The sequence below is a fragment of the Protopterus annectens genome, chromosome 6.part0 (assembly GCF_019279795.1).
Source record: "Protopterus annectens isolate FY-2018-M chromosome 6.part0, PAN1.0, whole genome shotgun sequence".
Lineage (NCBI taxonomy): Eukaryota > Metazoa > Chordata > Ceratodontiformes > Protopteridae > Protopterus > Protopterus annectens.
The window spans coordinates 852819006-852845842 of NC_056737.1; the positions used below are offsets into that span (position 1 = coordinate 852819006).

The window sequence follows — 26837 nt, forward strand, 5'->3', positions numbered from 1 at the left end:
ATAAATGTAGATGTTCGAGTGTATTCACTGTTGCAGTCATCACACTTGGGTTATCTGCCTGCAGGTAGCCATCAGTCAGCCCGAATACCAGAGACTAGGCATTTCTGCATCGGATGCTGTCGCTCCAGGACTGACGTCAGGGGTATAAAAACAGGCAGCCGACGCCATCAATTTTTCTTGCCCCAAATGTCAGGAGCCCCCCAATAAGGAGCTAAGTTATGGTGGGGGAAAACACCACCAGTAAAAAGTAAATACCAATACCCCTGAAAAGTGGGGGGGGGGTAGTAAAAGGCATGAGAGTTTAGAGAGAGAAAGAGAGAAAACCAGGGGGCTGGAGGGAGGGAAACCAGGACTGCAACAGTGAATACACTTGAACATCTACATTTATGGTAAGTGTACACAACTGTACTATGTTCTTCATGTTTCACTGTTGCAGTCATCACACTTGGGTAGATTCCCAAAGCTGAAGAAGAGTGGAGAAAGTAAAGAAGAGTTAGGGCTGGCTAGAATGCCTTGCAGAACAGCTGCTGCAAAACCTGCCCTGGATTTGGAAAAGATAGGCAGGTGGTAATGCTTGGGGAAGGTGTGTACGCAACTCCAGGTAGCAGCTTCCAGGATGTCCCTGGTAGGGACTCCCCTGAGGAATGCTGTAGAGGTAGAAGTTGCCCTAGTGGAATGTGTTCTGACCCCTAAGGGGCTGGTTTCCCATGGTGCTTGTAGCAGAAATGGATGCAATGTGCTATCCCATTTGGAAACTGTTTGCTATGAAATGGCCTTGCTCTGCCCCTGTTGCAAAGCTGACTAGTAACTGGTCAGATTTTCTGAAGGGCTTAGTCCGATCAAGGTAGAATCTGAGCTGTCTGTGCACATCCAAGGAGTGCAGGATCCTTTCCCCTTTATTCTGAGGATTAGGGAAGAAGCTAGGCAAATGGGTAGATTGGTTGAGAGCCACACTGGACACCACTTTAGGCATAAAGGAAGGGTTAGTTCTGAGGGAAACCCTGTCAGCATGGAAAATAATGAAGTGTTCCACAGCCAAAGTGCTTGTAGCTCAGACACTCTTCTAGTTGAAGTGATGGCCAGAAGCAAGGCTGTTTTCCAAGAGAGGAATTTTAACTCTGCTGATGTTGCAGGCTCAAAGGGGGGTAGTGTGAGCTTTTCCAGTACAGAGTTAAGGTCCCAAGCAGGGGTGGGGGCTCTCCTTGATGGCCTTAAGTTGTTTGCCCCTTTCAAGAACTGTTTGATAAGAGGATGAGAGAAGAGAGGTGGGTCAGTGTTGTAATGAGCCAAAATGGCAGAGGCATGGATCTTAATGGAGGAGAAGGATAGGCCTCTATGGAGTAGATCTGCTAGGTAATCCAGGATTAGAGGCAGGGAGGGCAGAGTTGTGTTCTCTCCTTTAGATTGAATCCAGGAGCAGTACCTTTTCCACTTATCAGCATAGGATTTCCTTGTACTGGGTCTTCTGGCTTCAAGGATGACGTCCAGCACCTGCTTGCTTAGGCTGGATACTGGGGTAGAATTCAAGGAATAATCTAGGCTACAACATTTAGGGTTTGCAGCTGTGGATGCAAGATCTGTCCCCCTGCTGAGAGAGCAGGGTTGGGTTCTGGTGTAGGTGCCAGGGTGGCACTGGTGGCAGGCTTCGCAGGAGTGGGTATCAGTGTTGGCGTAGCCAGTCCGGGGCTATCAGAATTGTCCTTGGTCTGTCCTGTCTTATCTTGAGCAATACTCTTGAGAGGAGAGGAAGAAGGGGAAAGGCATAGATTGAGAGATTTACCCACTGGAAGGATAGGGCATCCACTTTCAAGGCCCTGCTGTGAGGTGTTCTGGTGCAGAATCTTCTGAGCTGATTGCAGGGGAGATCCACCTCTGGTGTCCCCCATTTCTGAATCAGAACGTTGAAGGTGCGTGGCTCTAGTTGCCACTCCTGTGGGTCTAGGAGATTTCTGCTTAAATCGTCTGCCAGTGAGTTTTGTTTGCCTGGCAGGAATTGAGCTTGAAGATGCACCTGCATGTTCAAGGCCATGTTCCACAGGGTCATGGCTAGCTTGCAGAGTGGGTAAGAGTGGGTTCCCCCCTGCTTTTTGATGTACCACATAACTGTGGTGTTGTCTGCTTTTATTAGCAGGTGTCCTGGTGAGAGTAGGGATCTGAAAGCTGTCAGAGTGTGCTGCACAGCTAGCATCTCTTTCTGGTTGATGTGCAGATGCATTTGACATGGGCTCCAGTGGCCCTGAATGCACTTGCCGTCCATGTGTGCCCCCCAGGCATTGCCTGATGCATCTGTGGTTAGGGTCTGGGCGGCATGGGGTTGGGTAAAGGGCAGTCCCTTGTTGTGGTTGCATGCTGCTGCTGCTCACCAAAGAAACTCTGTCCTTAGACAGGGCATTATGGGAATGACAGTTTCCAGGTCCTGAGAATGTTGGCACCAAAGACTTTTTAAGTACCATTGAAGTTTCCTCATATGCAGTCTGGCATATGGAATTAGTAGGATGCATGAGGCCATGAACCCTAGGGCTTGCAGGATTTTCCTTGCGGGTGGCTGGGTTCTGTTGGCCATTTAAGTAAAATAAGAAGTTATGTACCTACCATAACGTTCCATGTTAGTTGTCTTCTCTCGCCTTCTTTCTTGCTTGATCGGTTCGGAGCCGATCCTCGGCTCCGACTCGGCACTTGCTAAGCTCGAGAGTCACTTTTACCAGCTCGAGGCAGCCCCATATCCCATGATGCAAGGCGGTAAGTACCCAGATCTCATTTGATGACAAAGGGCAATAGCACCAAGCATAAACACTTCCCAAAGGAAGAAAGAAAGCCTACAGGATGGAAGGAGGACCAGCTATGAATGGTCTTCAGCATAATAATTCCTTGTAGAAAAAGGTCTGTCCAGGCCTGGGGGAAGGAGGGAGGGTCGTAAGAAAGAAGGCGAGAGAAGACAACTAACATATAACGTTATGGTAGGTACATAACTTCTTAATGTTAAGTTGTCAATCTCGCCTTCATTCTTGCTTGATGGGACCGCGTCCCTAGCACCTCTATCCTGGGTGGCTCAATGGAACAGACTCTTGAGGACTGTAGAGCCAAAACTGGCTCTGTCCCTGGAGGCCAAGTCCAATTTGTAATGGGAAACAAAAGTATGAAGAGTGGCCCAAGTGGCCGCTGCACAAATAGTGTCTAAAGGAAGTCTAGCTTGAAAGGCTGTAGAAGTAGCTAAGCTTCTAGTTGAATGTGCTTTAGGTTTTGAGCACAGCTGTTTTCCCCTGAGCCGATAAATTTCAGAGATGACAGAAGAAAGCCATCTAGATAAGGTCACTTTTGAGACAGGAAGGCCTTTCTTGTTATCAGCATAGGAAACAAAGAGTTGATCGGATTTCCTAAATTGTTTAGTCCTGTCCAAATAATATCTGAGTTGGCGGTGGACATCAAGATAATGTAGTTTTTGTTCCGATCTGTTTGAATAGTTTGGAAAAAATACAGGGAGATCAATGGATTGGTTCAAAGAGACGACCTTAGGCAAAAAGGTCGGATTAGTTCTCAATGATACTCTGACTTTGTGAAAGACCAAATAGGGGGATCGAACCGATAGAGCATGAAGTTCAGACACCCTCCTGGCCGATGTAATAGCTACTAGGAATAAGGTTTTCCAAGAAAGAAATTTCAGGGAGCAAGAAACAGCTGGCTCAAAGGGGGGAAGAATCAAGGATGTCAGCACTAAATTTAGATCCCATTGAGGAGGAGGATTCCTGACTGGAGGCTTCAGGAGGAAAATTCCTTTCAAGAAGGCTCTACAAAGCCTGTGGGACATAATATTGTGATCTGCGAACCCGACATGAAAGTTCGAGATAGCAGCCAATTGAACTCTAACTGTGGAAGAAGAGGAGCCTGCATGAAAAATCTCTGCTAAGAAATCCAAAACTGCCTGAAATGGGGCAGTGAAGGGATCCATATTCTTGGCTTTAGCCCAATAAGAGAAACGTTTCCATTTGCTTGTATAAATCCTCCTGGTAGAGGATTTTAAAGAAGCTACTAGAATGTCTCTAACGGGGTTAGAGATCAAAGGAAGCCTGGCTAAGGAAGGAAGTGGAGCAACCATGCTGTGATGGTGAGAGAAGGGATAGACCGGTGCAGCTGACCGGATTGGTGAATCAGAAGATCTGGCACTGGGTTCAGATGCCACGGCTGCACCAAAAGGTGACGATGGAGGAACGGAAACCAAATTTGTCGAGGCCAATAAGGAGCAATGAGAATCATTTTGGCTCTCAAAATGGTTGCTTTCTGGATAACTTGAGGGATCAGGGGAAAAGGAGTCCCTGGGGCCAATCCTGGGTCAGAGCGTCTCTGGAGGGATGGCCTGGCAGAGGGAAGAGAGAGAAGAAGTCTGGGCATTTGCTGTTTTGGGGAGTAGCAAAAAGATTGCAACATGGGCGACCCCATTCCAGAAAAATCTCTTCCACTATAGATTGCTTGAGAGACCACTCGGGCATGAGAATAGCTCTGCTCAATCTGTCCGCTAAAATGTTGGTTTTCCCAGGGATGTGCGTTGCTACCAGAAACCGATGAGAGGAGATCGCCCATTGCCAAAGTCTGAGCGCTTCTCGACACAAGGGTAGGACTTGGTTCTGCCCTGTTTGTTGATATACCAAACTACAGACATGTTGTCTGTGTGGACTGCAATTGTCCCTACAGGAAGAAAGTCGTTGAGGGCTTGCAACGTTAAAAGCACTGCTCTCATCTCTAGGACATTTATGTGCAGGTGGTACTCGAACGGTTGCCACGTCCCATGAACCATCCTGCCCTGATAATGGCCCCCCCACCCGATCAGGGAGGCATCCGTGGTGACAGTGGCTACCGGGTATGGGGTACAAAGTGTCTGCCTTGGTGAATCTGGGGAGAAGTGATCCACCAAGCAAGATGATTTTTGCAAATCTGTGTCACCAGAATTTGGTGACGCATTGGAAGTTGTTGGTAAGACCACTGAGTGAACAACATCCACTGAAGAAGGCGCATGTAGAAGCGAGCCAGGGGAAGAAGAGTAATGGCCGCAGCCATGAGGCCTAATACCTTTAGAACCATTCTGGCCTGTACTTTCTTGTTGGCTAGAATGATCCTGACGTGAGTCTGAATGTCTGAAACTCTTTGATCTGTAAGGGTAGCTGACATCCGAACAGTGTTTAAGTTTGCGCCTATGAAAGTAATAGACTGGCAGGGCGATAAGGATGACTTTTCGAAGTTGATCGAGATGCCCAAATGAGAACAAAGATTTATTGTGTAATCCCTGGCTTGAACAAGCTGATGCCTGGTGGTGGCTGAAAGGAGCCAGTCGTCAAGATACGGAAACACCTGGAATCCTTGACGTCTCAGGTGAGCCGTGACCACTGCCATGCATTTGGTGAACACTCTGGGGGCTGTAGTGAGACCAAAGGGCAGGGCTCTGAACTGGAAATGACTGGACCCCAGCCGAAAGCGGAGAAATCTCCTGGAGCGCCTGTGAATTTTTATGTGATAGTACGCATCCTGAAGATCTATTGAGCACATCCAGTTGTCCTTCTGCAAGAAGGGCAGAATCGACTGAAGAGTGACCATTCGAATCTTGTCTTCCTCACAGACTTGTTGAGTCTGCTGAGATCCAATATTGGTCTCCAGTCTCCCGTCTTTTGGGGACCAAAAGAACCTTGAGTAGATTCCGGCTCTGAATGGTCTGTTGTAACTGGCTGAATGGCTCTTTTTGCAGTAGTTTTGAGACTTCTAACTCTGCAATTTCCCTTAGACCGGTGGTACATCTGGAAGGGAATTTGAGGGATAGAAAGGACTTTCCTCGAAAGGAATTTTGTAACCCTCGGATATGATCGACTGTACCCATCTGTCTTGAGTGAGAGAATGCCAGGCTTCTGGGTACAGCGATAGTCTTCCCCCGACTGCCTCCAAGGAGGGACAGCCGGGCAACATCTCAGGGATGCTGAAAGCGCTTGTCAGAGAGAGACTCTCTGTTTCCCTGGTTTTGTGGACCCCCTCTGCCTCTAGAGCGGCGTCTGTTGTTGTTACCCCCTCTGCCTCTAGGGGTAAACTGACCACGTGAATCCGGTGTGACTCCTTGGGATTTGCGGAACCACATTTTGCCACCCTTCTGTCCTTTGGGATAAGGTCTAGAAGGGGTGGAAAAACGGACTCCAACGGCAGAAAGAGTTTTGCCGTCCTGCTCACACCTGGTCAACATTTCCTTCACTTGAGGGCCAAACAAAGCTGAACCATCAAAGGGAGAGTTTGTGAAGGACGCCTTAAAGGGATCTGCAAAATTACATAGCCGCATCCAGGCTTGGCGTCTAAGAGCCACACCTGTACCTGCGGCCCTACTCGCTCCATCAGCAGCATATGATATCAGCCGCATGGAGGAGTTTGCAATGGAGTTAAGGGTTCCTAGCTGCGAAGCAATTTTTTCCTGAGCCCCTGCAGCTGTAGGATCCTGCACAACTTCACCTAGTTCCTTAAGAATATCCCTTTGGAGTCTGGTGAAGTGACATAGGTAATTCAGCGAACGCATAGCAAAGGTCGCTGAAGAAAACATCCACTTACCATATCTATCCATGGTCCTAGAGTCCTTATTAGGAGGATGGACAGGTACGGAAGGATCTGCAAGTTCCTTCTTTGTGGCAGCCGCCACCACCATGGCATCAGCGGGGACACCTTTTGTAAGGAATTGCTTGTCCGACGGGGCAGTAATAAATTTAGAAGGCCTCCTATAGACTGGCTCTACAGAGTCAGGAGCAGCCCACGCCTTTCGAGCAATAACCTGCATAAGGGGGTCGAAAGGCGGAGACACCCAGGAGGTGGAGGGCCGAGATCCAAACGCCTCCAGGTATACTGACTCATCCTCAGAGGGATTATTGGTGGGCCAGTTTCCCCTCTGTCTAAGGAGCTCTAGGATGTCTGAGAAGGAGACATCCTCAGAGGGGGACCTTGGGGATCCCTCTGACTCATCTAAGTCAGTATCAGAAGTGATAGACTCGGGGGAGTCTACGTGTTTCCTCTTACATGTCCTCTTCCGTGGAGGATCTCCCGACAAATCAGGAGAATCCTCGGAAGAGGGGGATATTCCCAGTGGGGAAACCTGAGGCGGAGGATCTCTGGGTCCTGGAGCAAGAGAAGTGGCAGAGATGTCAACAGGCACCATAGAGGGAGGAGCTAAGGGAACAGACTGCTGGCTGAGACCAGTGGCCAGCACACTCTTCATCACCTCGGCTCCCTCCCAGGAAGGTCCGAGAGAACCCGCTCCGAAGAACTAGGAACTCCAGGACCCACCGAAAAGGAAGGCTCCGAGGCAGATGTTGGAGCCGAGCTCACCAAGGCCGAGGCTCCAAGGGGAAGAGCGGGTTCGGACAAGGGTCCGATGCCACTCACCCCCTCAGAGGAGACCAGGGAAGCCCGGCCATAGAATCCCTCTAAGAAAGGTCTCGAAGAGGAGATAAGAGTAGAGGCTGAAGGAGCAGAAGGGGGTATCTGTCCCTCAGCCATAGCAGAAACCATTCCCGAAGACTCCAACTCCAAACTCTGGGGTAGAGTCGAAGGAGGAACTGCAATGGGGTGTGGACTAATAGTAGTCTGCTGAGACGGACTATGTAGCATTTGGGCCAGTGCCTGTGACTTTAGTAATCTACTGACCACTCTCTCCAAATCATGGTCAGAAAGCCTGGATGACCTTGAAGATCGGATCCGATGGCTCCGCTCCGAGAAGAGAGCGGCGAGCCGAAAGTATCGGCTCCAAGGAAGGGGACCTAGACCTCTTCCTCGAAGGAACCATTGGAGCCGATAAAACCACAGAAACTGTCGGAGCCGACAACTTATCGGCACCGACAGGTAGCTTCGATGCATCGGCTCCAGCCGGAGCCGATACGGCCATAAAAGTAAGGGTGTCGGAGCCGATCGGAGCCGACACTGATGCCTGGGCCACATGGTGGTCGGAACCGATCGGAGCCGACACCGAAGTGGTCGAACCAGAGTTGGCATCGATAGCCATCGGTGCCGAAGGTTTAGGTAACCCAGAATCGGCTCCAGCCGGAGCCGATCTCGACTCTGAATGAGTCGGAGCCGAGGCCACAGGCTTGGACACAGAAGCCTGGGCCTTGGAAGACTTAGAAGTCTTAGATGGGGCAGACTTAGCCGGAGAGCCCTCCGGCTTAAGAAGGCCCCTCAAAATCAATTTATTTCTTCTTTCCTGCAGGACTCTCTGGCTAAAAGAATGACATATAGCACAGGAGTCCTGCAGGTGAAGAGGCCCCAGGGCAGTAAAGGCAAGAAGTGTGACCGTCTGTCAGAGACATCTTCTGACAGCACGAGTCACACTTCTTAAAGCCTGAGACCCTTTCTTTAGACATGGTGAACAAAACACACACACAACACCAGTCCAAGAAAAATTAAATTAAATATATCAAAAAGTATCAATAACAAACACACACACACACCCTAACAGGGGGGGGTGGGATGGGTGAAAGTCTGACTGAAAGTTATGAGGAGACAGGGAAATTTTCTGTCAGAAAGGGACTAAAACTAAGTTAAAACTAATAATTTTAAGGTTTTTTTAAGAAAGGGGCTAAAATAGTACAGTAACAATTCACTTACCAGGAGCTGGTAAAAGGAGGACCTCATCAGCTGCGCAAACGAGATCTGGGTACTTACCACCTTGCATCATGGGATATGGGGCTGCCTCGAGCTGGTAAAAGTGACTCTCGAGCTTAGCAAGTGCCGAGTCGGAGCCGAGGATCGGCTCCGAACCCATCAAGCAAGAATGAAGGCGAGATTGACAACTTAACATTAGCCTTTTCAGATAGGCTTGTTTTTCTGGAGTGAGAAATGCCATCTGGGATGCTGTGTCCAAGCTTGCAACCAGGAATAAAATCTTTTGACCGGGGACTAGTTTTGATTTCTTTTCGTTGATGGTGTATCCCAGGGAGGTTAGTAGGTTTTTTTTTTTTTTTTTACAAATGTCAGGTGCTGCAACATTATTTCCTGACTGTCTGCCTGAATCAGGCAGTCATCCAAGTATGGGTAAATTTGAATATTTCTGTCTGCAGTGAGCAACGGCTGGAGCCAAGCATTTTGTGAATACTCTGGGAGCAGTGGATAAGCCAAAGGGAAGGGCAGAGAAAGTACAGTTTTGTACCTACCATAAATGTAGATGTCCAAACAGGAATGCATCTGCAGTCCTTACAAATGGGTTGTCCTGTCGTCAGGCAGCCCTTCGGTCGGCCGGATTCCAAAGTCTGGGTCTGGCCTTGGCTGGTGTCGCACTTCACCCGACGTCATAGCTGCAGTTCTTCGGGTATAAAGGCATCAGCCGACGCCATTTTCCTCAGTGTTTCTTGCCCCAGATGCCAGTTGCCCTCTTGGATAGCTAAATTTTGGATAAATGCCAATGTTTCCAAATAGTAGAAGGCAAACACAAAAAATAAGCATGTATGTACATATATACAAACAAATACACCATAAGAGATCCCCCCCAGCTAGCTATTAGATGGGCAAATACCCTAGGAATACCACAGGGAAGGAGGGTGGGTAATCCTGACTGCAGATGCATTCCTGTTCGGACATCTACATTTATGGTAGGTACAAAACTGTACTATGTCCTTCAAGGATGCATCTGCAGTCCTTACAAATGGGTAGAATACCATAGCCAAACTAGGGGAGGAGGAAGAAGAAATTATGGTGTAGTTAGGATCCCTTGCAAAACAGCAGTGGCAAACCCTGCTCGGGATCTAGAGTATAAAGGTAAGTTATAATGCTTGGCAAATGTATGCACGGAGGTCCAAGTAGCAGCCTCTATAATGTCCTTGGTAGCCACTCCTCGTAAGAAAGCTGTGGTAGTGGCTGTAGCCCTTGTAGAATGAGGCCTTATGTTCTGTGGAGTTTGCTTTCCATGGTAGGAGTAACAGAATCTGATGCAATTTCCTATCCACTTGGAGATTGTCTGTTTTGAAATTGCTTTTCCTTCCCTTCCTGTTGCATATGCTACCAGAAGCTGGTCAGGTTTTCTATTGCTCTTGGTTCTGTCCAGGTAGTAGCGCAACTGTCTATGTACATCCAAAGTATGCAGGAGTCTTTCCCCCCTGTTCTGTGGATTGGGGAAGAAGGTAGGTAGGTGGATAGCCTGGTTTAAAGACACTCTGGATACCACCTTAGGCATAAATGTAGGATTTGTTCTCATGGACACTCTATCTTGATGGAAGATTAGGAAGGGTTGTACTGCCATTAAAGCCTGTAGCTCAGAAACCCTTCTTGCTGAGGTAATTGCCAGCAGAAAAGCAGTTTTCCAGGATATGTGTTGAAGATCTGCTGTTGCTGCTGGTTCGAAAGGGAGGAGTGTCAACTTTTCTAGCACAAAGTTCAAGTCCCATGCTGGTAATGGTGGTTTCCTAGGAGGTTTTACATTTTTAATTCCTCTCAGAAACTGCCTGAGTAGAGGATGCGAGAAGACAGGAGGATCGAAGCTGTATTCTGCAGAAATAGCTGATGCATGTATCTTGATGGAGGAATAGGACAGGCCTGTATGGAAAAGCTCTGCCAAATACTCCAGGATGTTGGCAATGTCTACCTTTGACACATCTTTTCCCCTTTCAGTACTCCAAATGAGAAACCTTTTCCATTTTCCTGCATAGTTCCTTCTCATTGAAGGTCTGCGGGCCTCAAGGATAATGTCTTTAACCCTTTGGGATAAATCTGGGTTAGTTGCTCTTATGTAATGTTCCAGGCAGCCAGCTGCAAAGTTTTCAGGTTTGGATGCAGGGTGTTGTAGCCGCTCTGAGTTAACAGCAAAGGAATCAGGGGTAGTGTCCACATTTGCCCCCGAGACATGCTCCTCAGTAATGGGTACCAATGTTGTCTTGGCCAGTCTGGAGCTATCAGAATGATCCTTGGACGTTCCTCTCTGATTTTCAATAGCACCTTGTGCATCAAAGGAAGAGGTGGGAATGTATATGCTGTCAGGCCTTTCCAACTGAAGGATAGAGAGTCCACCTTCCAAGCAAGTGGGTGATACGTCCTTGTGCAGAATTTCTTGAGCTGGTGATTGAGTGGGGATGCGAATAGTCTATTTGTGGCAGTCCCCATTTCCTTGTGATGACCTTGAAGATGTCCGGGTGTAGCATCCATTCGTGAGCATCCGAGGTAGTTCTGCTTAATATGTCTGCTAGGATGTTTTCTTTTCCCGGTACAAAAATTGCTTGTAGCTGAATGTTGTAGCTCAGAGCCATATTCCATAGGTCCAGTGCCATCCGGCATAGAGGGTATGAATGAGTGCCTCCCTGTTTGTTAATGTACCACATGACTGTGGTGTTGTCTGTCCTTATCATCAACTGCCCTTCTTGGAGGAATGGTCTGAAATTCTGGATTGCTAGTTTTACTGCCAGCATTTCCTTTTGATTTATGTGCAGGTGCAGCTGATCTGGAGTCCATAAGCCTTGTATGCACTTGTCCAGCATGTGGGCCCCCCAACCGAGGTCTGAGGCGTCCGATGTGATGGTTTGCCTTGGTTGAATGCTGTGGAAGGGCAAACCTGGGTTTGACTGCTATGCCTGAGCCCACCATAGGAACTCTTGTTTCAGGCATGGGATTAGTGGTATTTCGGTTTCTAGGCTGTGCCTGTGTTGAGACCATAAATTCTTCAGGTACCACTGTAGCTTTCTCATATGCAGTCTGGCATGAGGGACCAGGATTATGCAGGATGCCATGAAGCCCAAGGCCTGCAGTACTTTCCTTGCTGTTAGTTTGTTCTGCTTTGTTAATGCCAAGAAGTAGAGAGGAAGTTGTTCTTGTTTTTCTGCAGTTAGGAATGCCATCTGTTTTACTGTGTCCAATTCTGCACCTAAGAAGGTTATTCTTTGGGATGGTATCAGTCTTGATTTTTTATATTGACTGTATATCCCAGGGCTTGCAGTAAGCAAATGACTCTTTGTAAGTCTTCTGTTAGCTTGTTTTTGTTGTCCGCTTGTATCAGGCAGTCGTCCAGGTATGGATATATTTGGATTCCCTGAAGCCTGCAGTGAGCGATTACTGATGCCAGGCATTTCGTGAACACTCTGGGCGCAGTAGATCAGCCAAAGGGCAATGCTGAGAATTGATAATGCTCTGATCCTGCAAGAAATCTGAGGTATCTTCTGCAATTTGGTCGTATGGGGACGTGCAGGTATGCCTCCTTGAGATCTAGAGTCACCAGCCAATACTCCTTGCCCAGCATGGGAAGAAGTTGCTGTAGGGTCAGCATTTTGAATTTTGGAACAATGATGAATGTGTTTAAAGCAGACAGGTCGAGAATAGGCCTCCAATTTTTCTCTTTTCTTGGTACCAGGAAGAGTCTGGAGTAAAATCCCTTTCCTTGTTCCATAGATGGTACCCTTTCCACAGCTCTCATCTTTGCTAATTGAGCTATTTGTTTTAGAGCTTCTGTCTTTTGATTTGGTGGTAGGTTTGGCATTCCTCTTTTCCTGGTAAAGTATGGAAATGAAACCTGTAGCCTTGGTCTATAGTTTGTAAAATCCACTTGTCTCTTGTGATGTAGTGCCAGTTTTTGAAAATAAGGCTAACTTTCCGCCTAAGGGTGCTGCAATTTGTTCCCTGGTAGGCGGTGCCAGAGCCAAGTCACTGTGATTGTCCTGTTGCAGTGGTAGTAGTTGTGTCTGTGCCTCGCTGGTTGTTACCTTGCCACTGGCGCCCTGTAGGCACCTCCTCTGGATTGATTTCTGCCTCTCGAACGCCTATTCCTGCCTCTCTGTGTTTTAGAGGAGTCTGGAAAGGACCAATTTTTGGAAGGCCAGTTCCTGCTAAACCTTGGAGGCTGAACCTGTAAGAAATCTTTCACTGCTTGTACAGATTTTGCCTTCTCTTCCATTTTCTTCAGTACCTGCTAAGCAGGAGAACCAAATAAACTGACCTTATCCATAGGAGCATCTAATAGTTTTGCTTTAACATGATCCGGCAAGACCTGTTCTTTCAACCATGCATGCCTTCTTATAACTGTGCCAGTCATGGCTGATCTAAAGGAAGCCTCCAGTGCATCATAGCCACATTTTAAAGAATGGTTACTAACCTGCTGAATGTTATGCACCATTTCTAGAACATATTTCTTATCTAAAGAATCATCAGAGGACAGTTTCTTAGTTAACTGATCAAGCATAAACTCCTGGTATTGGATCATATGAAACTGACAGTTCAATGCCCTAGCTGAGAGAGTAGCAGAGGTGTATACTTTTTTACCCCATCTCTCTAAGGACCTGGATCCCCTTTCAGAGGGGAGAGGGTTTTTATCTGAGGTTGAAGCTACTGCCTTAGGCCCCTGGGAGATAGTCTCGGGATCTGCAAAAGGAGCCTTGTATAAATGATGATGTGTGTCCGGGACCCTGTAGAACCTATCGGGCTTAGCAGGGGCTGGAGGCAAAGTGTCAGGAGCAGTGCAAGCATCATTAAATGCATCATCTACAACAGGAAGAACTGGAGGTATAGCTAAAGGCCTATGTTGTGGTAAATGCAAAAAAGTCCTAAGCCTTTTCCTTGAGTCTGAGAAATCTTGACCCTGCCATTGAAATTGCTCTCTCATGGCATGTAAGGTTTCCCCAAAGGAAAATTACTCTGGTGGAGATGCAGAAGGAATCGATTCCTCAGCATCGGAGTCTTCATAAGTAGAAAAAGGAGCCTCTGGATGGTCTGTAATGTCTGAATCATCAGAAGAATCATCTGATGACACAGGCTCAGGGGGCTCTGCTCTAGGTCTCTTTTCTGGAGGAGGTTGAGAGGCCCTGTCTGGATGAGGTTGGGATCCCCTTATTAAAGAGATGAGATCCTCTGCCAGAGTAAGCATTTGGGAACTGGAGCTGGGCCTGTGAGAGGGGGGCTTAACAGGCACAGACTTAGAAGTTTTGGCTGCTTTAGCCCTGGCAAAGGCCTTTATGGACATGGTTGCAGGCGGCCTAGCAGCACCACGTGCAGGGGTTGAAACATCCAAAGGGATGGTGTCCGATAATTCTTGTGAAGCCACAGTAGCAGGTAGAATTTCAGAGGCTGACTCAACCAGGTTAGAAGGGGCCTCAGTAGTAGTCATGGATTAGGCTGAAGTTAGAACCGTTTGCTCGGTTTCGGCCGAAGCCGAGACACTCGCGGTTTGCTTAACCACGGTTTCGGCCGAAACCGCGGACCGCGAGTGTCGGTCCTTTTCTTTGCGTTTCTTAACAACTTGTGAAGTTGGAGGATCCGACGACATTATGTACGCAAAATCTGAGCCGAAAAACTGTTCAGCAAACTCCGACCGACGTCTAAGCGTCCGTCGGTTGAAAGAAGCACAGGCTAAACAAGCTGCTACGTCGTGGTCTGTGCCTAAACAAGGTAAGCAGTAAGAGTGGAAATCTTTATGAGGTATTTGTTTCCCACAAGTTAAACAGTTATTAACTTTTTCTGACATCGGCTGAGGCAAGAAAGAGTCCCCAATGGGGTACTTAGCTTTTTAGAAGTCTTCGAAGTAGTATTCGGTAGTAGTAATCTCTGGATCTGACCGACCAGCACTTGCGAACAGCTTCTGCTTCGGGCGCCACGCGGCAAGAAAGACTGAGGAAAATGGCGTCGGCTGATGCCTTTATACCCGAAGAACTGCAGCTATGACGTCGGGTGAAGTGCGACACCAGCCGAGGCCAGACCCAGACTTTGGAATCCGGCCGACCGAAGGGCTGCCTGACGACAGGACAACACATTTGTAAGGACTGCAGATGCATCCTTGAAGGACATCTGATAATGCACAGATCCTCTCCTGAAGCGTAGATATTTTCTGCATGACTCCCTTATAGGGATGTGCAGATAGACTTCTTTTAAGTCTAGGGTGACTAACCAGGCATCTTTGGCTAGCATAGGTAGAAGCTGCTGGAGGATGAGCATTCTGAATTTTGGTACCACCAGGAAGGTGTTGAGAACTGAAAGATCTAGGATTGGGCGCCAAGTGCCCTCTTTTCTGGGTACCAAGAAAAGTCTGGACTACAATCCTTGACCTATCTGTTCCGTAGGAACCGGCTGAATTGCCCTTATAGAGAGCAGGAACTGGACTTGGTTTTGAGCCTCTGCCCACTGGTTTAGAGGGAGGTCTGGCAACGCTTTTGGGGTTGGCAGTGAGTGGAAGTAAAATCTGTACCCTTGGGATACAATGTTGAGGACCCATCGGTCTTTGGTGATGGGAATCCACTTTTTTTGCATGAAGGGCAAGTTTTCCTCCTAGGGGCACAAGCAGTTGGGCAGATGAGGGGGGTGGAGTTGAGAAAGTCATTGGGAAATCTTTCCGTAAGGGGGTGGTTTAGCACTCCCTGCTTTAGAGGTGGAGGCACTCCATTGCTTAGCTCTCTGCATACCCTGAGACTGTAGTCTGGGGGGGATCTGTTTCCCCTGGGTCTAGTCTGAGAAGGCCTTGAGGAGGCTTGAAAGGACCAATGTTTCAAGGGGCAATGCGTACTGAATCTAGGAGGCTGTACTTGTAAGAATTCTTTGTCTGCATAGATTTAGATTTTTCTTCCATCATTTTAAGAACCTCTTCTGCTTTGGTGCCAAACAGATTGTCCTGGTTCAAAGGAGCATCTAGTAACTTGGATTTGACATGATCTGGCAAGGTCTGCTCCTTAAGCCAAGCATGCCTTTTCAGTACAGAACCAGTGACTGCTGCCCTGCAAGATGCTTCTAGGGCGTCAAAGCCACACTGCAATGTATGCTTGCTGACCTGGCTTGCAGAATGCATAAGCTCTTGCAATTCTTTATTTTCTGCACAGTCTGTAAAGGTAGCTATTTTTTGCTTAACAAGTTCCATAATATGTTGTGGTACTTAAGCATATGAAACTGACAATTCAAAGCCCTAATGGCAAGACTTGCAGAGGTATATATTTTCTTATCCCATCTGTCCAAAGCTCTGGAATCCCTGTCTGAAGGGGTGGGATTCTTAGCTGTAGTTACCTTGATACCTTTAGGCCCCTGGGAAATGATCTCTGGGTCAGCAGTAGGATTTTTGAAAAGAAATTTGTGAGAGTCAGGTACTCTGTAGTACCTGTCTGGTTTCCTAGGGGCAGGGGGTAAAGTATCAGGAGTAAGACTGGATTCCATAAAGACATCATCATCAACAACTTCTAGGACTGGTGGTATTGCTAAAGGCTTGTGTTGTGGCAAGTCTGGAAATTCTCTGAGTCTCTTTTTGGACTGAGGATAGTCTTGGCATTCCCAGTGGAAATGCTCTCTTAAAGTATGTAAGGATTCACCAAAAGAGAAATCCTCTGGAGGAGAGGCAGAGGGAATGGATTCCTCTGCATCAGAATCCTCATAAGCAGACAAGGGCATGTCTTCATAATCAGAAACCTCAGAGTCTTCGGACTCTTGGTCTGCTGAAGCTGCTGGGGACTGGCCCCTTTTTCTCTTAACAGGGGAAGGCTGACTTCCCCTAATCAGCATAATAAGGTCTTCTGCCATTCTAAGCATTTTATTTTGTGGCAAGGCAGCAAGTGCATGCTCTTTGGTCATTGGTTTTCTAGGCGTAGTGCGTACTCTTGGCCTTAGCAACTCTGTAGTTTTAGACAGAACTGAAGTAGTCGGTTTGTGTCAAACATCGGTAGTATGAAGAACTTCCTCAGAAGCCAGTGCCTGCTCAGCGGCTCTGGACCCATCCAAGGTAGAGACATCCTCTGGTTCCATAGTCGAAGACGACTCTTGCAGCATACTGGACTCAGAACGGGTCTTGGTAGAGGCCTGCAAATCCACTGAAGCGGGCATCAGGGGCTGTGAAAGTGCCTCACTGAGTACCGGCGAACTTGCGACTAGCTTAACGGAAGTGTCGTTGGCAGCTTTGAACCTGTGCGGTCTGTCTCTGTCTTTATCCTTTTTTTCGGAATATCGGTAGTCGGATGGCTTACCAAAGCCATTTCGGAAGACAGAGATAGAGAACAAAAGCATTTAGCGACAATAAGGGCCCGACGATGAATGGTTCGGGCATTGAACAAGTCACAAAACCGACAGCTAGGTACGTCGTGGTCTGGGCCTAGACAGCTGACGCATTAAGAATGAAAATCACGGTGTGGTATTTGTTTTCCACAGGCAAGACAATTATTAACTTTTTCTGACATCGGTTAGAGCAAGAAAAAAGGATCCCCAACTGGGTACTTAGCTTTAGAAGACTTCAGGATGATTTAATTCGTAAACGAAAACTCAGGTAGAAGCCGACCGACACTTGCGAACTGCTTCTATTTTGGGCTCCTTGGCAAGAAAGACTGATGTAATGGTGTCGGCTGCCTGTTTTTATACCCCTGACGACCTGACGTCAGTCCTGGAGCGACAGCATCCGACACAGAAATACTAAGTATCTGGTATTCGGCTGACTGAGGGCTACCTGCAGGCAGATAACCAAAGTGTGATGACTGCAACAGTGAAACACGAAGAACATCTAGGAAATTTTATTAAAAAAAAGTTACCCAATGCAAAGATAAGCAAAAAATTAAGAACTGGGACAAGTGTTCTCTGAAAGGCAATGTTAGAAAGCTAAATAGGTGAAGCTGCTTCTAACTTACAGCAGACTTTCTGAGCCTCTGAATCTTGAAAAGTAGTTGCAGACACCTCTTGAGCATGTGTGCCTATTACACCACAAGACCATTACCTGTATGCAGCATGTCTGCTAAAGGTATGGCTGAATCAGAAAGCAACTACTCCAAAGTTCTAAGTAATGTGGGTAAGCAGAAAGTACAGTTGTGTACCTACCATAAATGTAGATGTTCGAGTGTATTCACTTTTGCAGTCAATACACTCGGGTTATTCTGCTTACAGGCTACCCGCAGTCGGCCCGAATTTCAAAGTCCTGGTCCAGCGTCGGTTGCTGTCGCCTCTTCCCTGACGTCAGTGCGCCACGGGTATATAAGATGCAGCCGATGCCATTTTCTTCAGTTTTTCTTGCCCCAGATGTCAGATGTCAGGTGCCCCCAAGAAGCTAGGCAATACATATTGCTTATAAAACCATACAGTAAAATAAAAACAATACCTTCATCTACAAGCAAATACACCACATAGGTTGTATAGGATAGAATAGAGAAGTATAGATAAGTCCCAGCAAAGAAAGGGGGATGGAGGGTGGGTAACCTGGACTGCAACAGTGAAACCTTACATCTTGACACCCAAGTCCTAAACTGGTTTCAGGCCTACCTCGTAGGCAGAAAACAGGCAGTTATGTGGCAGAACAAACTCTCCTGCCTATTACCGAACAGTATAGGCGTACCTCAAGGGTCCATCTTAGGACCTCTTCTGTTCTCAATATTCATAAATGATCTCCATTCAGTTATCCCCGAAGCCACCTGCATCCAATATGCAGATGACTCAACTCTCATCTGTTCTAATCCTATCCTTGACAACCTTCTAATAACTACCCAACACTGCTTTACCAAAGTTGAAAATTGGCTAACTGACCATCAACTCATCTTAAACCCAAAAAAAACCCAACTTCTTCTTTTCCACCCAACCAACCCAACACCTTTCACACACTTTACCATTCAATCCAACAATGGTACCATTATTTCTCCTACTACCAGTGCCAAACTATTAGGAGTAATCATTGACAATAATCTACGATTTGACACCCGCATTATCCAAACTATTAAAATGGTTAACAAAAAACTAGGGTCTTTATATAGGTTAAAAACCTTCCTAACTCCAGCCGCTAGACTAGCTACTGCCCGCTTGCACCTCTTATCCACCCTACTTTACGCCTCCCCAATCCTTACGAACCTCAACAAGTCTGACCTCAATCGTCTTTCCACTTCTTATAACAACATTGCTAGATTCATCACTGCCCTACCCTATAGAACACACCACTGCATTAACCTGAAAAAACTTGACTGGCCAGAATTCCCTAATCTTCTACTTGAATACCAACTTATAGAAGCCTTTAAAATCCTGAAATATCCAGATAACACCCCTGCACTAAAGAACATCCTAACCCCTTACTCCAACCTAAGTTCTCTTGCTCATCTAACAAACTCTTAATACAAACTTGCAAGTCCCATAACCTGGGCGATTCACTGTACTCCAATATTATTGGCAAGGTATGGAATTCTCTTCCAAATAAGCTAACGTCCTTACCATCACTAGCTCTATTCAAAAAAGAACTAAAAATCCACTATAAATCACATTGGCTCTGCCCATGCACAAACCCTGACTAACTTTCCCATGAGCAATTCTTACAAGTAGGCAATTTTTGTATTATTCAACTAAGTGTGAATTAACCAGAATGTAATGAAATGTAATCAATTGTACCTTCTATTGTAATTATCTTCTCTCTCTTATTACTATGTAATATGTCTTTATGTCTTTTGTAACAATATATCACTGTTTAACCCTGTTGGAGCTTTTCTCCCCGGGACTCCGCTGAAAATGGACATGTATCCAGTCGGACTATCCCGGTCAACAAATGTAAAATAAATAAATAAATAAATAATACACTCAAACATCTACATTTATGGTAGGTACACAACTGTACTATGTTCATCATGTTTCACTGTTGCAGACATTATACTTGGGTTGAATCCCAAAGCTGAGGTAGGGCGGCTGGGTCTAAATAGGATTAGGAGTGGCTATGAGGCCCTGCAGAACTGCAGTGGCAAAGCCTGCTCTGGATTTAGAGTAAAGAGTTAAGTGATAATGCTTGGTAAAAGTGTGCACTGAACTCCAAGTTGCAGCCTCCAAAATTTCCTTGGTTGGTACTCCTCTGAGAAAGGCTGCTGAAGTGGCTGCTGCCCTGGTAGAATGTGGCCTAATATTCTTAGGCACTGACTTGCCATGCTGTGCATAGCAGAAACGAATGCAGTGTCCTATCCATTTTGAAATAGTCTGCTTTGAGATGGCCTTTCCTTGTGATCCTGCAGCATATGCTACAAACAGTTGCTCAGTTTTTCTGAAAGCTTTTGTTTTGTCCAAGTAAAAGCGTAGCTGCCTGTGTATGTCCAAAGAGTGCAGAAGTCTCTCCCCTTTATTCTGGGGATTTGGATAAAATGTTGACAAATGAATGGTTTGGTTAAGAGCCACACTGGATACTATCTTTGGCATAAATGTTGGGTTTGTCCTTAGAGAAACCCTGTCCGGATGAAAAATGATAAAAGGTTCCACTGCCATTAATGCTTGTAACTCTGAGACTCTTCTTGCTGAAGTTATTGCTAGGAGCAGAGCAGTTTTCCATGATAAGAATTTTATATCAGCTGTGCTGGCTGGCTCAAATGGAAGCAGTGTGAGCTTTTCCAAGACAAAGTTGGGGTCCCATGTAGGTATCGGTGCTCTCTTTGGAGGTCTTATATTTTTTGTCCCTCTGAGGTACTGTCTTAGCAGTGGATGTGAGAAAATAGGAGGTTCCGTATTGTAATGAGCTGAAATGGCAGAGGCATGGATCTTAATTGATGAGGACAGGCCTTTGTCCAGCATTTCAGTTAGGTATTGTAAAATCTGAGGAAAATTTGGAACAAGTGGTTCAAGTCCTTGTGCCTGGTTCCAAGCACAGAATCTCTTCCATTTTAATGCATAAGATTTCCTGGTGCTGGGCCTCCTGGCTTCCAAAATGACATCCATAACAGCTTTAGAGAGAGGTGTGTTCTGAGTGGCTATATTATTTGCCATGCAGCCAGATTTAGAGTTCTGAGTTGGCTGTGCAGGATCTGATTGTTTTGTTGAGTCAGAATATGAGGAATTTGAGGTCAAGTCCAGGCTGGGCCTTGAGACAAGCTCTTTAGGATTGGATACCAGTGCTGGCGTGGCCAGTCTGGGGCAATCAGAATCATTTTTGGCTTCTCTTGTCTGACTTTTAGGAGTACCTTGAGAAGGAGAGGCAGTGTTGGAAAGGCATAAACTGTTAGGGTTTTCCAGCTGAATGACAGAGCATCCACTTTCCATGCTTGTGAGTGATAAGTCCTTGTGCAGAATCTCTGTAGTTGGCAGTTGTGAGGGGAGGCAAAAAGATCTATGTCTGGGCATCCCCATTTCCTTGTTATCATGCTGAAGACCTGTGGATCTAATTTCCACTCGTGAGGGTCCATGAGGTTTCTGCTTAGTTCGTCTGCCAGAGTATTTTTCTTTCCTGGCAGGAATTGTGCCTGCAGATGTACTTGATAGGTCAGTGCTGTGTTCCACAAAGTCATGGCTTGCCCACAGAGGGGGTAGGAATGTGTGCCCCCTTGCTTGTTTATGTACCACATAACTGTAGTATTGTCCATCTTTAGTAATAGTTGTCCTGGATGTAGTAGATCCTTGAAGGCTGTCAGGGCATTCTGTACAGCTAGCATCTCTTTTTGATTGATATGAAGATGCCTTTGGTCCGCGGGCCACGCGCCCTGAATACATTTTCCTGCCATGTGTGCCCCCAGGCATAATCCGATGCATCTGTTGATAGTGTCTGCCTGGCTGTGGGTAAAGTGAAAGGTTGTCCCTTGTTGGGGTGACAGGCCAGTGCCCACCATCGAAACTCCTGTTGCAGGCAGGGAATAAGAGTTGTTTCCAGGCTGTGGCAATGTTGAGTCCAAACACTTTTTAGATACCATTGTAGCTTCCTCATATGTAGTCTTGCATATGGAATTAGCAGGATGCAGGATGCCATGAAGCCCAAAGCCTGCAGAATTTGTTTTGCAGGTAGCTGGGTCTTTGTTGCCATCATTTGAAAGTAATGAGTCAGTTGTTTTTGCTTGTCTGGCGTGAGATAAGCCACCTGGGCAGTTGTATTTAAGCTTGCACCCAGGAATAATCATCTCTTGAGAGGGCACTAGTTTTGATTTCTTTTCTTTTACTGTATACCCTAGGGAAATTAGTAATCTTATTACAAACGCCAGATGCTTTAGTAGAATGTCCTTCCTCTCTGCTTGAATAAGGCAGTCGTCCAAGTAGGGATATATTTGAAATCCTTTTTGTCTGCAAAATGCAATTACTGGTGCCAGGCATTTTGTGAAGACCCTGGATGCAGTAGATAAGCCAAAGGGCAGTGCAGAGAATTGGTAATGCATTGAGCCAGCTATGAATCTGAGGTATCTTCTGCAAGATTGTCTGATTGGGACATGCAGGTATGCCTCTTTGAGGTCCAAAGTAACTAGCCAAGCCTTCTTGCCCAGCATGGGTAGAAGTTGCTGCAGTGTCAACATTTTGAATTTTGGAACATCCAGGAAGGTATTTAGAATACACAGGTCCAGTATTGGTCTCCAGGCTTTGTTCTTTCTGGGTACCAAGAAAAGTCTTAAGTAAAATCCTTGCCCCTGTTCTTGCTGTGGTACTTTTTGAATAAATAGCCCTCATGTCCATGAGAGCCTAAATTTGTTTTTGAGCCTCTGCCCATTGATTTTGTGGCAGGTCTGGCATACCTTTTGACCTTGGTAGGGTGTGAAAGTGGAACCTGTAACCCTGAGAAACAATATTCAGTACCCATTTGTCCTGGGTGATCATGTGCCAATTTTGTGAGAAAAGTGCTAGGTATTCCCCCTAAGGGTGCTGCCAAAAGGTAGGTGCTTGGCATTTGTAGAGGGAAGTCATTGAGACGGTTTCCTATAAGGTTGTGATTTGTCTTCTCCGCCTTTGGGGGCTGAAGCACCCCATTGTTTAGGTCTGTATGAGCCTTGGGGCTGAGATCTGCCTCTTGGGCGTCTGTATTTGCCTCTTTGTGGCCTGTCTGACACTGGAAAGGACCAATTTTTAGAAGGCCAGTTCCTGCTAAATCTAGGTGGCTGAACCTGTAAGAAATCCTTTACTGTCTGCATTGATTTTGCTTTATCCTGCATTTTCTTTAACACCTCTTCTGCCTTAACACCAAAGTATCATGCTGTAATGGAGCATCCAATAATTTTGCTTTAACATGATCAGGTAAAATCTGTTCTTTTAACCAAGCATGACTTTGAATGACAGAACCTGTAACTGCGGCTCTGCAAGACACCTCTAATGAATCAAAACCACATTGCAAAGTATGCTTTCCCACTTGTTCAGTTGCATGCAATAAATCCTGCATTTCCTTGTTCTCAGGACATTCAGAGCTTGCAAGCATTTTCTGTTTTAGCAAAGACATTAGGTATTGTTGATATTTAAGCATGTGAAACTGGCAGTTTAAAGCCCTTACAGCTAAAGTAGCAGAGGTGTAAACTTCCCCCCCATCTGTCCAGTGCTCTAGAATCCCTATCAGAGGGAACATGGTTTTTAGCAGTGGAAGCCTTGACCCCTTTGGGACCCTGAGAAATAGTTTCTGGATCAGCAACAGGGTTTTTATAAAGAAATGTATGAGAATCTGGAACCCTGCAGTACCTATCTGGCTTAACTGGTGCAGGGGGTAAAGAATCAGGAGTCGAACTGGATTCCAAAAAAACATCAACAATATCTAGTACAGGGGGGATAGCAAGAGGCCTGTGCTGAGGCAATAAAAGAAAGTCTCTGAGCCTTTTCTTGGATTCTGAATAATCCTGGCTCTCCCAATGGAAATGTTCCCTCATAGTGTGCAGGGTTTCCCCAAAAGAGTAGTCCTCAGGAGGAGAGGCTGAAGGGATAGATTCTTCAGCATCAGAGTCCTCATAAGGAGGAAGAGAATATCCCTGTTCTGAAGAGGAATCAGAAGAAATAGAAACCTGGTCAGAGGAGTCATAGTCAGTGTCTTGCCTAGGCCTTTTATCAGGAGGGGGATGGGAGCCCCTGATCAAAGTAATTAGGTCCTCTGCCATTTTGAGCATCTGTTCCTTTGGCATGGATGACTGTCCAGGACAATGCTGTACTTGTTTCTTTGTCTTTAGAGGTGTTTTAAACTTTGCCTTGGCTGCTGAAGAGGTCTTCACAGTAAGCTGTGTAGGTCTGCAAACACCCTCAGAAGCTGATGCCTGCTCAGCAGCTCCAGACCCATCTGAGGGAATTGTTTCTGTAGGCCCAATACCTTGAGTTTCCAGAGGCCTAGCTGTCTCCACGTGGGAGTCAGAAACAACCTGTGGCTCTGAGATAGCTGGTGTCAGGGGCTGTGAAAGCGCCTCACTGAAAACCGGCGAACCGGCGACTGGCCTAGAAGAGGCTTTGTCATCGGTTTTGGACCACGGATGCCTGTCTTTTTCTTTGTCCTTGTGCTTTTTATGGACTCCAGTCGTCAGTCGTTCAGACGGCATTATATAGTTAAACCTTTGACCAAAGTAATGAAAAGCAAAATCGATCCGACACTTAATAGTGCGTTGGTTGAATCTAGCACAAAACCGACAACTAGCAACGTCGTGGTCAGGGCCTAGGCAAGGAATACAGTAAGAATGAAAATCCTTATGAGGTATTTGCTTCCCACAAGAAATACAATTAACTTTTACTGACATTGGACTGGAGCAAGAAAAAGTTTCCCCAACAGGGTACTTAGCTTTACTGAAGACTTCGGATCTGAAATTCAAATTCGAAAATCTCAGGAGTCGGCCGACAGGCACTTGCGAACTGCTTTTGCTTCGGGCACCGCGCAGCAAGAAAGACCGAAGAAAATGGTGTCGGCTGCATCTTATATACCCCTGGTGCACTGGCGTCAGGGAAGAAGCGACAGCAACCGACGCCGGACCAGGACTTTGGAATTCGGGCCGACTGCGGGTAGCCTGCCAGCAGAATAACCCAAGTGTAAAGACTGCAACAGTAAAACACGATAAACATCTGCAATTCCTTCAAAAACAATATGACAGACACCACAAGTCCCAGTTTCTTCATGTTTAAAAGAGCAGCAGCCTAACAATTACAATGTAAATTTATGGACTATTGTGGCAAAAAATGAATACAATCAATTCAAAGCTATCATGTTTGACTTACAGTACTAGGCTAGACAACTAAGCCTGCTGTACCTATGAAGTGCTGTCTATTTCCTGCTCTGCCATAAAACATTAGGCTGGATTCAATAAAGCCTACACTAAGTGTACACAATATGTATTCAATAAAATTCTATCGTACATTTGTTGTGCTTTCTAGTCACTCAAAGATTACACTAAATATATATATATATATATATATATATATAAATATATATATATATGTATAAAAGTGTACATGTTGTCTACACTTTGTGTTAAATTTTGTGAATCCTTGTCAATATTTAAAGCTGCAAGAACATCAATAGGAAAACTAAAATTAGGAGGAAGGAGGTGTGATGTCTGTGTTGCCTGTTCACTTAGAACAGTGTATACTTAAAGTAGGCTTTAATGAATCTGGCCCAGAGTGTGTGTGTGTGTGTGTGTGTGTGTGTGTGTGTGTGTGTGTGCGTGCAGATGCTCCAAAGTGAGAAGCATCTTCAGCAACACAAAATGCAACCTGAAAATGTGGTAAAAATTAAAAAAAAAAGAGAGAGAGGGAGAGAGAGAAAAAAATAGCTTGTCCATTTACCTAAAATAAAACAAATGACTGGTTCATATGACTTAGTCTTAAAGAAGTCATAAAAATTATTTGTCTCAGACTGAATTTCACAGTAAATTGCCTTCTGCAATGGTTGCTACACAAAATACAGGCTGATACATGTGGAGTGACAATGAACTACAATGTTACAATGCAAGTATAAAATGTTTCTTGTGGAGATCATGGGAAGATGACATTTATGCTCTGTTAAGATAATTATCCACAGGACACACTTGCAGCCAGCTTTTTAATGTTTACTTTTACTGCACTTCAGAGAACGTTTTGTGCACTAACATACATCTTGTCATATGGAAAAGTTATGTACTCACCATAACGTTCCATCTGCATTGTCCTTTTTCATTCATCTGCTGGGTTCAGATCAGAGACTCGGATCAAACTCGGCTGCTTCCATCAGATCTTCAGATCCAAAACTCTAGAAGCACCTTACTTTACTCATAATGCCCCACCAACCTAACACACTTCAGATCAAGTTTCCTGCCCCTAGATATAAAGGGACACTCTAATAAGTTAGTAAACCAAGGCAGAAAGGAGAAAGAAAAAAAGGAAAACGGAGCTCAAACAAGGAATAGAGGTTCCTGTACAACTCTTAGATATCTCCAAAAACAAAGCATGGAGGCATGTGTGTGTGTGTGGGGGGGGGGGGTTTGAGGAACTATGAAGATGGGCAACACAGACAAACATTATGGTGAGTACATAAAATTTTTATCTGATGTTTCTCTTTTCATTCACTGCTCAACTGATGGGACAGAGTCTCCTGCTACTCTAACCTTGGAAGGCCCTTGTGAAAGGATATTTCAGAGTACTGCAGAGCCAAAGGACACTCTGGTCCTGGAAATCAAATCTAATTTGTAATGAGCAATAAAGGTGTGAAAACTAGTTCATGTTACAGTAGCATAAATGCCATCTACTGAAGTCCTTGACCAAAAGGCTGAAGAAACTGCCACAGACCTTGTGGAATGAGCTCTAAGAGGCTTGGGTAAGGATAAATATTTTTACAATAAACAAAGATGCACTCAGTTAACCATTTGGCCAATGTAACTTTAGATACTAGTTTGTCCAATCTGTTAGGGGGAAAGGAAATGACCAACTGATCGGATTTCCTGAAGTCTTTGGCTCTATGGAGATAAAAATGAAGTTGTCTATGTACATCAAAAATCTGGAGCATATACCCCACCCTTATCTGAAAAGTTAGGAAAGAAAACTAGTAGACTGATGACCTGGCTTTTGTTGGACTTGTATGCTACCTTAGGTAAAAAAAAAAAAAAAAAAAAAAAAAAAAAAGATGGATTTGTTGCAAGGACACCCTGTATTTGTGAAAAAAACAGGTACTGAGGTTTAGAAGACAGAGCCTAGAGTTCAGATACTCATCTACCTGATGTGATAACAACCATAAAAATGATTTTCCAAGACACAAAACTTTAAATCTGCTTTGGATGAAGGTT

General features: G+C 45.7%; 1 protein-coding gene across 1 annotated transcript in view; it reads right to left on the minus strand.

The window, feature by feature from the left end:
• Positions 1–26837, minus strand: part of LOC122803905 (serine/threonine-protein kinase MRCK beta-like) — a gene marked incomplete in the record, with an annotated part of 2302169 nt that overhangs the window by 462090 nt on the left and 1813242 nt on the right.